General features: G+C 48.0%; 1 protein-coding gene and 1 pseudogene across 4 annotated transcripts in view; both read left to right on the top strand.

Annotated features, from left to right (window-relative positions):
• Positions 1–14,360, top strand: part of FZR1 (fizzy and cell division cycle 20 related 1) — a 41,853-nt gene that overhangs the window by 1,914 nt on the left and 25,579 nt on the right. For all 3 annotated transcript variants that reach the window (XM_079771839.1, XM_079771840.1, XM_079771841.1), the window contains one exon: positions 13,925–14,350. The gene's annotated coding sequence lies outside the window, so the exon portion shown is untranslated. Of the gene's footprint in view, positions 1–13,924; positions 14,351–14,360 lie in introns of those variants that run through there.
• LOC307100797 (large ribosomal subunit protein eL38-like) lies at positions 2,368–3,455 on the top strand (annotated as a pseudogene). The gene has a single exon. The product of its transcript is annotated as a large ribosomal subunit protein eL38-like (transcript).

The following is a 14,360-nucleotide window of genomic DNA, read 5'->3' as shown; positions in this document are numbered from 1 at the left end:
TTTTCTCTTGCTGCTTGTAAGATTCTCTCTTTGTCTTTTGCCCTTGGCATTTTAATTATGATGTGTCTTGGTGTGGTCCTCTTTGAATTCCTCTTGTTTGGGGTTCTGTGCTCTTCCTGAACCTGTAAGTCTATTTCTTTCACCAGGAGGGGGAAGTTTTCTGTCATTATTTATTCAAATAGGTTTTCAGTATCTTGCTCTCTCTCTTCTGACACCCCAAAAATTCGGATATTGGTATGCTTAAAGCCATCCCGGAGGCTCCTTATGCTATCCTCACACTTTTGGATTCTTCTTTCTTTCCGCCTCTCTGGTTGGGTGTTTTTTTCTTCCTCATATTCCAGATCTTTGGTTTGACTCTTCGGGTGCGGTGGTCTACTCTGTATATTCTTTATTTCAGACAGTGTATGCATAATTTCTGACTGGTCCTTTTCCATTTTTTTGGTATTCTCATTAAGGTCCTTGAAGGTCTCTTCAAGTTTCTCAGCAGTTTTTAGAAGATTCTTGAGTAACCTTATAAATATGGTTCTGAACACTGTGTCATCCATTAGTTTGCTTTCATCTATCTCTCGATGTCTCCACATTTTGACTGCCTCCCTGTGTTGATGGAGTGGCTTTGTGTGGTCGGTGACCTATAGGGGCCGGTAGCTCAGCTTCCCCAATCACCCTAGGTGGTCGCTCTTGGTACTCCCCTTTGTGGGCTCAGTGGAAAGTCTTGGTGTAGTTAAAAGCCCTGATTGCTGTTGGTACACTGGGAGGAATTGACCTCCGGTCCAATTGGTTGTGAGGGCCTGCTGTGTCTATAACGGAAGAATCGCTGTGCTGGAGACACAGTAGGGCTTTGGTGCTCACTGAGTCTGCCTCTTGAATGTGTCCCTTATGAGAGTGGTTGAAATCTGGTGTCGTCCACACCGACAGAAAAGTCTCTCTCACTCTCCGACCGATGGCCGAGAGTCCCGTAGGCATCTGGGTCTCCTGCGTGTCCCCAGAAACTGGAGTTCAGAGTGGTTGGGATTGTTGGTATCACTGGCGGGAGTTGATCTCCAAGCCAGTTGGCTGTGAGGATCAGCAGTGTCTCCGCTGGGAGAGCTTCTGTGCTCAGCTTGGATGGGGCGGAGTCTCAGGGTGGCGCAGACAAGCTTTGGTTTCCCGTCTGCTCCGCCCTAAGAGGGGCGGGTTCTCCGTGTCCGGATCATTCAGGCTGGTGTGTGGAAAAAAAAACAAACAGACAATGGGATTCTGGATTAATTTTGAAGGTGGAGCAAACAGGATTTGCAGATGGATTGGACATGAAATTTAGGAGAAAGAGTCTTATCCTGTCAAGGATAAGTACAAGGATGTCAACTTGAGTAACTGAGGGGACAGCACCATTAGCCTCCTCATCCCATCCATCCACAGTCCTGTTGACTCTACCTCTGAAATAGAGTTTGAACCTAGTCACTTCGCTCATCTTTATCACCCCATGACGGTCCAAGCCACCACAGGCTGTCACTAGGATGCTGTTCACACAAGAAGAAGAGAGTTTTTAAGTGACTGTGTCAAACCAGTATGGTGGTTCCTCAAAAAGTTAACATAGAACTACCATAGGTATACACCCAAGAGAAACAAAAGCAGGGACCCTAATAATTGTATACCCATGTTCATAGCAGCATTATTCACAGTGGCCTCGGGCCCTATTACCTATTAACCTCTATTTTTTCTGCCTCTGTGAATTTAACACCTCTAGGGACCTCATAAAGTGGCATCATACAATATTTGTCCTTTGGTGTCTGGCTTATTTCACTGAGCATAATGTCCACAAGGTTAATCCACATGGTAACATTAGCCAGAATTCCCTTTCTTTTTCAAGGGTGACTAATATTCCACTATACGGGATAGACCACTTTTCTTTATCTGTTCATCTATTGATAGACACAGGTCATTCCCACCTTTTGGCTATTATGAATCATGCTTCGGTGGACATGGGTATGCAAATACCTAGGAGTGGAACTATTGGGTCATATGGTAACTCGATGTTTAACTTTTTGAGAAACCACCAAACTCTTTCACAGCAGCTACCAGCAGTGCACAAAGGTTCCAATTTGTCCACATCCTCACCAACACTTGTTATTTTCCAATTTTTGATAGCCATCCTAATAAGTGATTTTTTTAGATGCATAAAAAATTGATATATTTATGGATAGGTATATAATAAAGCAAATATAGAAAATGGCAATTGGAGAAAATGGACTGTGGGCAAATGACAATTCACTGTAAAAGTCTTTCAACTTTTCTATGCATTTGAAAGTTTTCATAATAAACCTTTAGAAAAATTGGTGGGGGGGAGGGCTACTTCTTTTTTCAGTGTTTGAACATTTCAAGCTTAAACATTTGAAATGTTTTAACTTTTAAATGCAAAACCTTTGAGTCTACAAATCCATTTTGTCGAATTTATGAGAGCAGTGTTCTTTTTATTTTTAGCATATGTGCTAACGAAGCGAGCACTACAGCAGTGTCTCTTAAAAATTAAAGAGGGCTCTTCATTTCTTGCTCTGAGTGCCTCTTGGACGGTACACAGAGGTTACCCGAGGTGCCAGCCACAGGCTGTCTGTATGCCTCCTAGCCATGCCTGGCAAAACTGAGGAAATCAAGGACTTCCTGCTCACAGCCAGGCGAACAGATGACAGATCTGTCAAGATCAAGAAAAAGAAGGATATTGTGAAGTTTCAAGTCTGATGCAGCAGATGCCTTTATATCTTGGTCCACACAAAGAGAAGGCAGAGAAACTGAAGCAGTCCCTGCCCCCAGGTTTGGTAGTGAAGGAGCGGAAATGAACCAGACATGCAGATCTGAACTATATTAAAATGTTAAAAATTCAAATTTTTTTAAATTTAAAAAATGAAAATGAAGCACTTGTTGCAACATTATTTGAAATAGCAAAGAAATGGGGGGGCGGGGGGCAAAAATACTAACAGCCTGGCCTCTTTCTCCATAGGGTCCAGTCCTCCATCATCACTTACCTGAACCAGTGCAAGTACCCTCCACCCTAGATCCTGGGCTCCCCCCACCCCTCTTCTCCTACAGTCTGTACCCTCCACAGCAGCCACAACAGGGTGCCTGTGAGCACCCAAGTCAGTTCTCTGCTCTGTCCACAGCCCTCCAGGGCTCCTACCTCCTTTGGGGTACAAGCCCAAGTCCTCCCAGAGGCCCACAAGACCCTGCACTACCTGCCCCTGTCCACTCCCTGCTCTCACCTCCCCCTTCTTTCTCCCTTGCTCCCTCTGCTCCAGCCACATGAACCTCCTGCTGTTCTTCCTTTGCACATGCTCTTCACTCCACCTGGAACTTTTCCCTCCAAATACTTCTGTTCACTCGCTCACTGAAATGTTTGCTCCTTTGCTGAATGAAGCCTTCCCTGAGCACTTTAATTCAGATCATAACCTCATTCCCAGCATTCCTTTGTCCAGTTCCCTGCTTTATCGTCCCCCATGGCATCTATATTTTACTGTATGACTTGCTTTTCTCTTTTTTTAAAAAAATATATATTTTTATTGATTTCAGAGAGGAAGGGAGAGGGAGAGGGAGAGAGAAACATCAATGAGGAGAAAGAATCATTGATTGGCTGCCTTCTGCACGCCCCCCACTGGGGATCGAGCCCACAACCCAGGCATGTGCTCTTGACTGGAATTGAACGCAGGATCTTTCAGTCTGCAGGCCCATGCTCTATCCACTGAGCCAAACAGGCTAGGGCTGTATGACTTTCTAATTATTTTGGTTACTATCTGTCTTCCCCACTAGAATATAATTACCATGAAAGCAGGGATTTTTGTCTGAAATGATGCAGTCTTACCGGAAAATAAAAACAGATCCCTGATTTGTAGTGTTTCCCAGTTCCTGTGGTGGAAATAGTCCCGCTATGGTCCACTCATTAATTCCTGACATTGAGTTTTCTGAGTCAATACACATGGGCTCCAGCACATCACTAAGTGGACCACAGCAACTGTTACACACCTGGCACATAGCAGGTGCTGAATAAGTATTTGAGGAAGGAATAAATGAATCATTCATCAACAGGGGGACTGATTAAATAGGTCTGGCTGGTGTGGCTCAGTTAGTTGAGAATCATCCCATGCACTGAAAGGTTGCTAGTTCCATTCTGGTCAGGGCACATGCCTGGGTGGCAGGCTCCATCCCTGGTAGGGGACATGCTTGAGGCAGCTGATCGACGTTTCTCTCTCACATCGATATTTCTCTCTCTTTCTCCCCTTTCCTCTCTCTTTAAAAATCAATTTAAAAACCTTAGCTGAAACCGGTTTTGCTCAGTGGAGAGAGCGTCGGCCTGTGGACTGAAAGGTCCCAGGTTCGATTCCGGTCAAGGGCATGTACCTTGGTTGCGGGCACATCCCCAGTGGGGTGGTATGCAAGAGGCAGCTGATCGATGTTTCTCTCTCATCGATGTTTCTAACTCTCTATCCCTCTCTCTTCCTCTCTGTAAAAAATCAATAAAATATATAAATAAATATAAAAACCTTAAAAAAATATCCTTGCTGGTGTTGTTCAGTGGTTGAGCGTCGACCTATGAACCAGGAGGTCATGGTTTGATTCTCAGTCAAGGCACATGCCCAGGTTGCCTGCTCAATCCCCAGTAGGGGACATGCAGGAGGCAGCCGATCAGTGATTCTCTGTCATCATTGATGTTTCTATCCCTCCCTCTTTCTTCCTCTCTGAAATCAATCTACATTAATAAAAGAGAAACATGCAAATTGACCATACCTCTGCTACACCCACCAGCCATGCCCACCAGCCAATCAGGAGCAAGTATGCAAATTAACCCAACAAATATGGCGGCAGCCACGGAGCAGGAGCAAGCAGGAGGCTTGGGTTGCCCCCAGCGATGGAGGAAGCCAAGCTTCCCACCCGCCCTGGCCGGCCCTGGCCTCTGCTCAAGGCTACAAAGTTTCAATTATAGAAGATAAATAAATCCCAGATACCTGCTTCCAGCAGGCCCTGGCCTCTGCTCAAGGAAGTGCTGAAAAAAAGAAAAAAAGGAGGGGCTGGGAGCAATGAGCCCGTCACTCAGGCTGGCCAGGCACCCCAGCAGGGACCCCCACCCTGAAGGGGGTGTGGCCAGCCTGAAAACAGCCCTCAGTCCCTCACCTAGGCTGGCCACACCCCCATGGGGAGGGTCCCCACTGGGCGGCTTGGCCAGCCTGCAAACAGCCCTCAGCCCCTCACCCAGGCTGGCCAGGCACTCCAGTGGGGACCCCCACCCTGAAGGGGGTATGGCCAGTTTGAAAACAGCCCTCAGCACCTCACCCAGGCTGGCCATGCCCCCCCAGCGGGGACCCTCACCCCATGGGGGCGTGGCCGGCCTGCAAACCACCACAGGCCCCTCGCCCAGGCTGCCCCATGCCCCAAGGAAACCCCCACTCTGATCCGGGACGTCCTTCAGGGCAAACCAGCCAGCCCCCACCCGTGCACCAGGCCTCTATCTATACTAATATAAGGGTAATATGCTAATTAGACTGGGAAACCTTCCAGATGTTCTGGACAAAGCCATGGTGGCAGGGCCGAGGTAGAGGCAGTTAGAGGCCAAGAGAGGAGGGCAGTTGTGGGTGATCAGGCCAGGATGGGATGGCAGTTGTGAGTGATCAGGCTGGTGGAGGGCGGGGCCGTTGGGGGTAAGCAGACCAGCAGGGGGGCCAGTTGGGGGCGAGCAGGACGTCAGTGGGGGTCAGTTGGAGGTGATCAGGACAGCGGGGGGGGGGCAGTTTGGAGTGAGCAGGCCAGCAGGGGGGCAGTTGGGGGCGAGCAGGCCAGTGGGGAGGGGAGGTGGGATGAGCAGGCCAGCAGGAGGGGCAGTTGGGGGTGAGCAGGCCGGAATGGGAGGCAGTTAGGGGTGATCAGGCTGGTAGGGGAGGCATTAGGGGGCAAGCAGGTCGGCGGTGTGGGGACAGTTGGGGACAAGCAGTTTGGCAGGCATGCAGGCAGGCAGGTGAGCGGTTAGGAGCCAGCAGTCCCGGATTGTGAGAGGGATGTCCGACTGCTGGTTTAGGCCCAATCCCTGTAAACTGGCAATAGGACATCCTTTGAGGGGTCCCAGATTGGAGAGGGTGCAGGCTGGGCTGAGGGACACACACACCCCCTGCATGAATTTTGTGCACCGGGCCACTAGTAAAAATATTTTTTAAATAAAGAAATGGGTGGAACCCAGCAGGCATGGCTCAGTGGTTAGGGTCAACCTATGAACCAGGAGGTCATGGTTCGATTCCCAGTCAGGGCACATGCCCAGGTTGCAGGCTCTACCCTTAGTAAGGGGCATACAGGAGGCCACCAATTGATAATTCTCTCTTATTGATGTTTCTATCTCTCTCTCCCTGTCCCTTCCTCTCTGAAATCAATAAAAATATATTTTTTTTAAAAAAAGAAGAAAAGGGTGGGGACACATGTCCTGCCAAGAGCAAGAGGAGCTGAGTGAGGTCCTTGCAGCCATGAAGAAAGCAGCAGCCAAGGAGGACTGAGCCCCACCCCGTGTGTATAATAAAACCTGTTCAGACCCAAAAAAAATGGATTGGCCCCGGCCAGTGTTGCTAGATGGTTAGAGCATTGGCCAGTGCACAGAAGGGTCTCCAATTCGATTCCTGGTCAAGGGCACATACCCGGGTTGCAAGTTTGATCCCCAGCCCCAGTTGGGGTACATGCAGGAGGCAACCAATTAATGTGTCTCACATCAACCTCTCTCTCTCTCTCTCTCTCTCTCTCTCTCTCTCTCTCCCCCCCCCCCTTCCACTCTCAAAAAAACAATAGAAAAAATATCCTCAGGTGAGGATTAACAAAAAAAAATTTTTTTGATTAGCCCTGGCCAGGTAGCTTGGTTGCTCAATTAGAGCATCCTTCAGATACGCCAAGGTTGTGGGTTCGATCCCCGGTCAGGGCACATTGTTTTACTTATTTATGAATGCATAAATAAGTAAAACAATGAACTGATGTTTCTCCCTGTCTCTCTAAAATCAATCAGTTTTTAAAAATGAATAATGGATTAAATATGCCATTCTTAGCAACAAACTCACTTTGATGTGCCAACTACAGGTTTAAGACATTCGGTCATTCATGTCACAAATATTTATTGAGCACCTACTGTGTGGCAGGCACTGTCCCAGGCATGGAGGACATAGAATGAAACACTGTCTCTGGCCTCAGGAAGCTGACATTCTGATGATGATGATTTTGTTGTCTTCCTGTGCCTTCTGAGGGTGACCGCAGATAACTGACTTTGCAGCCGACTTTGGCTGGCTGGCAAGTGCACCATCGCATCATGTTTTGTGGCTCAGGCTAATGTTCACACCTATGTTGACACTGGGAAGCTACAGGGTCAGGAGTGCTGCTCTGGGGGAAGGAGATAGGGCCAGGGATGCAGGAAGCAGATATGGAAGCCACACCCAAAGCAAGGTCTGTGTCAGGGAACTTGGAACCTTGAGCCTGCGGACCTGTGAGAACCTGATAGCAGGAGAGAAACCTGCACCTTCCCGCACCTTCTGTTCCAGGCCCCTCTACCCTTGAGAAAGGCCGTGGAGGCCAGGAATCCAAACTCGAGGTGCCGGCCGGGCCGTGCTCCCTCTGAAGGCTCCAGAGGAGGGTCCTTCCTGTCTCTCCCAGCTTTTGGTGATGGCTGGCTGTCCTTGGCTTCTAAATGCATCACTCTAGTCCAGGCGTCCTCAAACTACGGCCCGCGGGCCACATGCGGGTGTTTTTGCCGTTTTGTTTTTTTACTTCAAAATAAGATATGTGCAGTGTGCATAGGAATTTGTTGATAGTTTTTTTTAAACTATAGTCCGGCTCTCCAACGGTCTGAGGGACAGTGAACTGGCCCCCTGTTTAAAAAGTTTGAGGACCCCTGCTAGTCTCCCGTGACTGTCTCCCTGTGAGTGTCCACATTTCCCTCTTCCTATAAGGACACCAGTCACTGGATTGGGGGCTCACCTTACTCCATGATGATCTCACCTTAACTTGGTTCCATCTGCAAAGACCCAGTTTCCAAATAAGGTCTCATTTCCAGGGATCAGGGATCAGGAGGCGGACCTGTCATTTTGGGGGACACAGTTGAACCCACCACACCTATAGTTCTGATCTCAGCGTGGGCATTCAGCCGGGCCTCCTGCCCCAGCCTGGGCAGAGGGAGAGACTTCCTCTGGGCTCTGGTCCCCTGTTCTCTCTGCACCCAGTGCAGAGCCAGGAACAATTTATTGAATGTTTACTGGGCTCTGTCACCGCTCTGGACTTCTAGTTTGTCAAAACGTTAACCTCTGCTAAAGAAGGGGTGGAATGAATAGGAATCAAATAATATTCTCTATAAGCAAGACCAGAGAGAGGACATAGTGTGGGTGGGAGATGAGCATAAAATTGAAGTTGTCCAAGAAACTCAATAAATGAGATAAATACTATTTTAATGCAATTTTTACCTTTTTTAAATTGACATCTTCCTGGTTGGTATGCTTAGTGGTTAGAGCATGAACCTATACACTTCAGTTCCCAGTCAAGGGCACATACCTGGCTTACAGTTTCAATCCCTGGCCCCGGTCGGGGCACATGCAGAAGGCAACCAATTGATGTGTCTCTCTCATATGGATCTCTCTTTCTCTCTCTCTCTCTCTCTCACCCCTTCCCTTCATCTCTTCCTCTTCCACCCGCACCTCCACCGCCTCCTCCTCCACCTCTACCCTTCCTCCTCCCCTCCTTCCGTTCCACTCTAAAACTCAATGGAGCCCGGCTGGCCGGCGTGCCTCAGTGGTGGAGCGTCTGCTTATGAACCCGGAGGTCACAGTTCCATTCCAGGTCAGGGCCCACGCCCAGGTTGTGGGCTCCATCCCCAGTGGGGGAGGGAAGAGGCAGCTGATCAACGATTCTCTCTCATCACTGATGTTTCTATCTCTCTCTCCCTCTTCCTTCCTCTCTAAAATCAATTTAAAAATATTTTTTTAAATTAACATTTATATTGAGAGTTGTTACAGCAGCAACAGGAAACCAATGCACGATGATCTCCCGTGTTGTTCTTTTATAACACATCCCTCCCTCATTAATTTAAAATTTAATACAAAAAAAATCCATATTTTTAAATAAAGACAGGATCCAGCCCTGTCAAATGCTGTCTTTATTGAAAATAAAACAACCAAGTCCAATGTCAGAGTGGGAATTCTGATTCAGGTAAAATTTGCTCACTTTCTTTTGCTCCTTTGGTGTGCACCTAGTTTGTCTGAAACGAAAAGGAGAAGTACTGAGGATTTGGACACTTTTTCATCATCATCAGAATTTTTTTAAAGGTGCAGTTCCTCTGAATCATTTTGTTTAGTTCTACATGTCATGTTTTAGTTGGAATGTTGATCATCTGGGTTTGGGGTGAGGAGCAGTAAATATTAGAGACATGTTTATTGAATCTGGTGCTGGGCTTGAGGAAAGAGATAAATCAGACCTAGTCTGGAGGGGCAGATAGTCAAGAAGTTTCTCCATTTAACATTTATTTGATCTCCTTCTCTATGCTCAGCACTGCCCTGGACCTTCTTTGTCCAAAAGAATTCTCTACGATATACACATTCTATATCTGTACCGTCCAATGTGGTAGCTACTGACTAGCTGTGGCTACAGAGCATTTAAAATGTGGCCACTATGAGACTGGATCTTTAACTTTAAAAATTTTTGTTTTTAATTTTATTTGTTGATTTTCAGAGAGAGAGAAGGGGGAGGGAGGGAGGGAGAGAAAGACTGATTTGTTGTTCCACTTATTTATACATTCACTGATTGCTTCTTGTATGTGCCCTGACTGGAGATCGAACCCACAACCTTGGCATTTTGGGACGATGCTCTAACCGACTGAGCTACCCAGCCAGGGCCTAAAATTGTAAGTAATTTAAATGGCAATGGAAACATCTGATATTCGATTCAGTTATTGGAAAACTTGTAAGCAGATTCACCTGTGAATCTACTTGTTCCACTGTAAAATTTTCTAAAACATAAACAGAGATCAAGTATTTTCAGTGAAAATTAGCACCCAAATAGAGATAAGCTGTAAATACACAATACACACTGGATTTTAAGACCTAATATGAGAAAGTAACAAATTATCTCATTGATAATTGTTGATTTTGATTTCATGTTTAAATGTACTAGTGAAGACCTTTTGGCATATGGAGTTGATAAAATATATTATTAAAATCAGTGACACAGGCCCAGCTGGTGTGGCTCATTGGTTGAGCGTCGACCTAGGAACCAGGAGGTCACGGTTCAATTCCCAGTCAGAGCACATGCCCGGGGTGTGGGCTGGATCCCCAGTGTGGGGCATGCAGGAGGCTGCCAATCAATGATTCTCGCTCATTATTGATGTTTCTATCTCTCTCTCTCCCTCGCCCTTCCTCTCTGAAATCAATAAAAAATATATATTTTTAAAAAATCAATGACACTGGTTTCTTTGTACTTTTTAAATGTGGCTACTAGAAAATTTTAAATTAATTATGTGCCTCATGTTATGCTTCTATGGGATGGCCTGCTCTATTGTATTTTTCTCAATCAGAAAGGCCTTTTTTTTAGTTTTTATTTTATTTATTTATTTTTTAGAAAGGCCATTTATTTATGTCCCAAGACTCTCACTGCCTCATCTGCTTCTTTTCCTCTGCATCCCTTCTCCCTTCCTTCCCACCCTTCTCCTTGGGGTATGGCTCCTAAGAGATCCATTTCCTTCCGTGCTATAGGGGAGGCATTTTGAAAGGCCAAGCCACTGGCCCAGGATAGTCCAGCACTTGTGGGGACTGTCCAGGCACAGCCCTTTGCTTTTGTAGCTCCCCAGTGACCCTGGATGGCACTGATCCAAACCCTACAGTGGTGGCAGAGTTCACTGAAATAAAATAAACAAGTGTTTATGTTATACTAGAGGCCCGGTGCACGAAATTTGTGCACAGGGGGGGGCGTGTCCCTCAACCCAGCCTGCACCCTCTCCAATCTGGGACCCCTCGAGGGATGTCCGACTGCCTAAACGGGCAGTCGTACATCCTCTCACAATCCAGGACTGCTGGCTCCCAACTGCTCACCTGCCTGCCTTCCTGATTGTCCCTAACCGCTTCTGCCTGCCAGCCTGATCACCTCCTAACCACTCCCCTGCCAGCCTGATTGATGCCTAACTGCTCCCCTGCCAGCCTGTTTGCCCCTAACTGCCCTCCCCTGCAGGCCTGGTCCCCTCCCAACTGCCCTCCCCTGCTGGCCTGATCGCCCACAACTGCCCTTCCTTGCAGGCCTGGTCGCCCCAACTTCCCTCCTCTGCCGGCCTGGTCACCCCTAACTGCCCTCCCTTGCAGGCTTGATCGCCCCCAACTGCCCTCCCTTGCAGGCCTGGTCCCTCCCAACTGTCCTCCCCTGCTGGCCTGACCGCCCACAACTGCCCTCCCTTGCATGCCTGGTCCCTCCCAACTGCCTTCCCCTGCTGGCCATCTTGTGGTGGCCATCTTGTGTCCACATGGGGGCAGCCATCTTGTGTGTTGGAGTGATGGTCAATTTGCATATTACTCTTTTATTAGATAGGATAGAGACCTGCTGCATGGGTGGGGGCCAGCTGTTTTGCCCTGAAGGGTGTCCTGGATCAGGGTGGGGGTTCCCTTGGGGCGTGGGGTGGCCTGGGCTAGGGGCCTGTGGTGGTTTGCAGGCTGGCCATGCCCCCCGGGCAACCCAAGCAAAGGCCCTGGTATCTGGGATTTATTTATCTTTTATAATTAAAACTTTGTAGCCTTGAGCGGAGCCAAGCTTCCTGCTTGCTCTGTGGCCACAGCCATTTTTGTTGGGATTTATTTATCTTCTATAATTGAAATTTTGTAGCCTTGAGTGGAGGCCTGGGCCAGCCAGGGTGTGCGGAAAGCTTGGCTTCCTCCATTGCCGGGGAAACCCAAGCCTCCTGCTCGCTCCGTGGCTGCAGCCATCTTGGTTGGGTTAATTTGCATACTCGCTCCTGATTGGCTGGTGGGGTGTGGCTGGTGGGTGTAGCAGAGTGATGGTTAATTTGCATATTGCTCTTTTATTAGATCGGATAATTTCATACTGAATGAACAGAAATTGTGTACCATGGTATGCTCTTCCCTTTCCAATCTTTCCAAGTGTCATCATTGCAGTGAGACATTCCTTGATCACTGTATTTAACCCTTTGCACTCGCTTGCTTTTTTCTCGATTCCTTTATTCTAATGCTAACTGTGTCGAGTCACACTCAACATCCGAGTGCAAAAGGTTAAGACCTTTACTTTCCACTTTCCTTTTTTTGTTATTCTCCACAATTCAGCTCCAGGCATACAGGAATTTTTTTTACAACTGAGATGTAATTTCACATACTGTAAAATTCACTCATTTAAAGCGTATAATTTAGTGGGGTTTAGAATATTCAGAGTTGTGCAACCATTACTACATCAATTTTAGAACACTTTCATCACCCCAATAAGGAAGTCCCTAAAAGTCACTCCCTATCCCACTCCCCCTGACAACCACAAATCCACTTCCTATCCCAGAACATGATTTGCCTGTTTTTGACATTTCACATAAATGACATCACACACTATGTGGCCTTTTTGTGTGGCTTCTCTCACTGAGCACCGTGTTTTCAACATGCTCATCCATGTTGTAGCATATGTCAGTGCTTCACTCCTTTTTAGTGTCAAACAGTATGCCATGATATGGATATACTACAGTCTGTTTATTCATTCCATTTTTTGTTGGTGGGTTGTTTGCAGTTTTTGGCTATCTATATATATAAAAGGCTAATATGCAAAGTGTCCCTCAGGAGTTCGACTGGGAGACCGGGAGTTCGCTCGCTCGCTATGACGTGCGCTGACCACCAGGGAGTGGCGCAGAATGAAGGAAGGCCCCAATCAGTCCTGATCGCCAGCCAGGCCTAGGGACCCTACCCGTGCACGAATTTCATGCACCAGGCCTCTAGTTATGTATAATGTTGCTATGAACATTTGTGTACAAATATTTCTGTAAATAGTTATCTTTAATTCTCTTGGTTATATACCTAGAAGTGGAATTGCTGGGTCATATGTTCACTCTGTTTAACTTTAAAAAATATATTTTTTTAAAATATATTTTTATTGATTTCAGAGAGGAAGGGAGAGAGAGAGAGAGAGAGAGAGAGAGAGAGAGAGAGAGAGAGAAACATCAATGATGAGAAAGAATCATTGACTGGCAGCCTCCTGCACGCCCCCTACTGGGGATTGAGCCCATACCCAGGCATGTGCCCTTGGCCAGAATCGAACCCAGGACCCTTCAGTCTACAGGCAGGCGCTCTATCCACTGAGCCAGACCAGCTAGAGCTGTTTAACTTTTTGATGAACCACACCAAGCTGTTTTCCACAGTGGTTGCAGCATTTTCCATTCCCACCAGCAATGCGTGAGGGTTCCAGTTGCTCCACATTTTGGCCACCCTTGTTATATTCTGGGGTAGGGGATTCTTTTGTTTTTTAACATTGCCATCCTAGTATGCATTAATTGGTATCGCACTGCAGTTGATTTGCATTTTCCTAATGACTAACGATCGTGAGCATGTGCTTATGGGCCATTCATTTTCTTTAGAGAATTGTCTGTTGGGATCCTTTGCCCATTTTCTATTTTTGGAGCAGAGATTTTTTTTTTTGAGCAGATTTATTTTTTCTTTCTGTTCTGTTCCCTTCTTGGAGAGCCTGGAGAAGCACTAGGTAGGAGCAATAAGTGTTGAATGAATGAATAAATGTCCGCAGGTAGTGGGGTTTGCATGTCCCGCACATACACCTGTCATTGAGTCCCATCACCTGGTGTGACTGCCTCATTGCTATGTGGGTCTGGCTTCTGTCCACCCTAGGGTGGGTCTGCCCTGGGGCGTCCGTTTCTGCGACCATCCCCTACTAAGAACCACGTCCTAAACTAAGCAGTCTTTTCTCTATATTCCAGGGAGCCACCTCCGCCAGCCCCCAGGTCCTCTTCCGGCCACGGTTGCCCTTGGCAACGCGTGGCGCCGCGCTTCCTGTATTGATTCGAATTGCAGGCTACGTCACGTCCTCCCGAGATGCCCAATGCGCGCAGGCGCAGCCCCGTGCGGAGGGCGTGCCCCGGGGGCGTGGTGGGGCGTGGCGGCAGCACGCACCGCGCCGGCGCGGGGGCGTGGCCGGCCGCGGGAGCGCGCGCGGCTGAGGAGGGCGCGGGAGGCCGCGGAGCCGCGATCGCCGCCATATTAAGGAGCGCGGAGCCGGGAATCCCGTCAGTGGCGGCCGCAGCCGACCCGGCGGGGCTGCGGGCAACGGAGGCGGTGCGGCGCGGCGCGGCGCGGCGCCGGAAGAGGCGGGGCCGCGGAGCCAGCCGGTGACGGGAGCGAGCCAGGTAAGGTGGC

This window comes from Cnephaeus nilssonii (genome assembly GCF_951640355.1).
Source record: "Cnephaeus nilssonii genome assembly, chromosome: 5".
Lineage (NCBI taxonomy): Eukaryota > Metazoa > Chordata > Mammalia > Chiroptera > Vespertilionidae > Cnephaeus > Cnephaeus nilssonii.
Note: the sequence above shows the minus strand (reverse complement) of the source record. Positions and strands in the feature narration are given on the sequence as shown.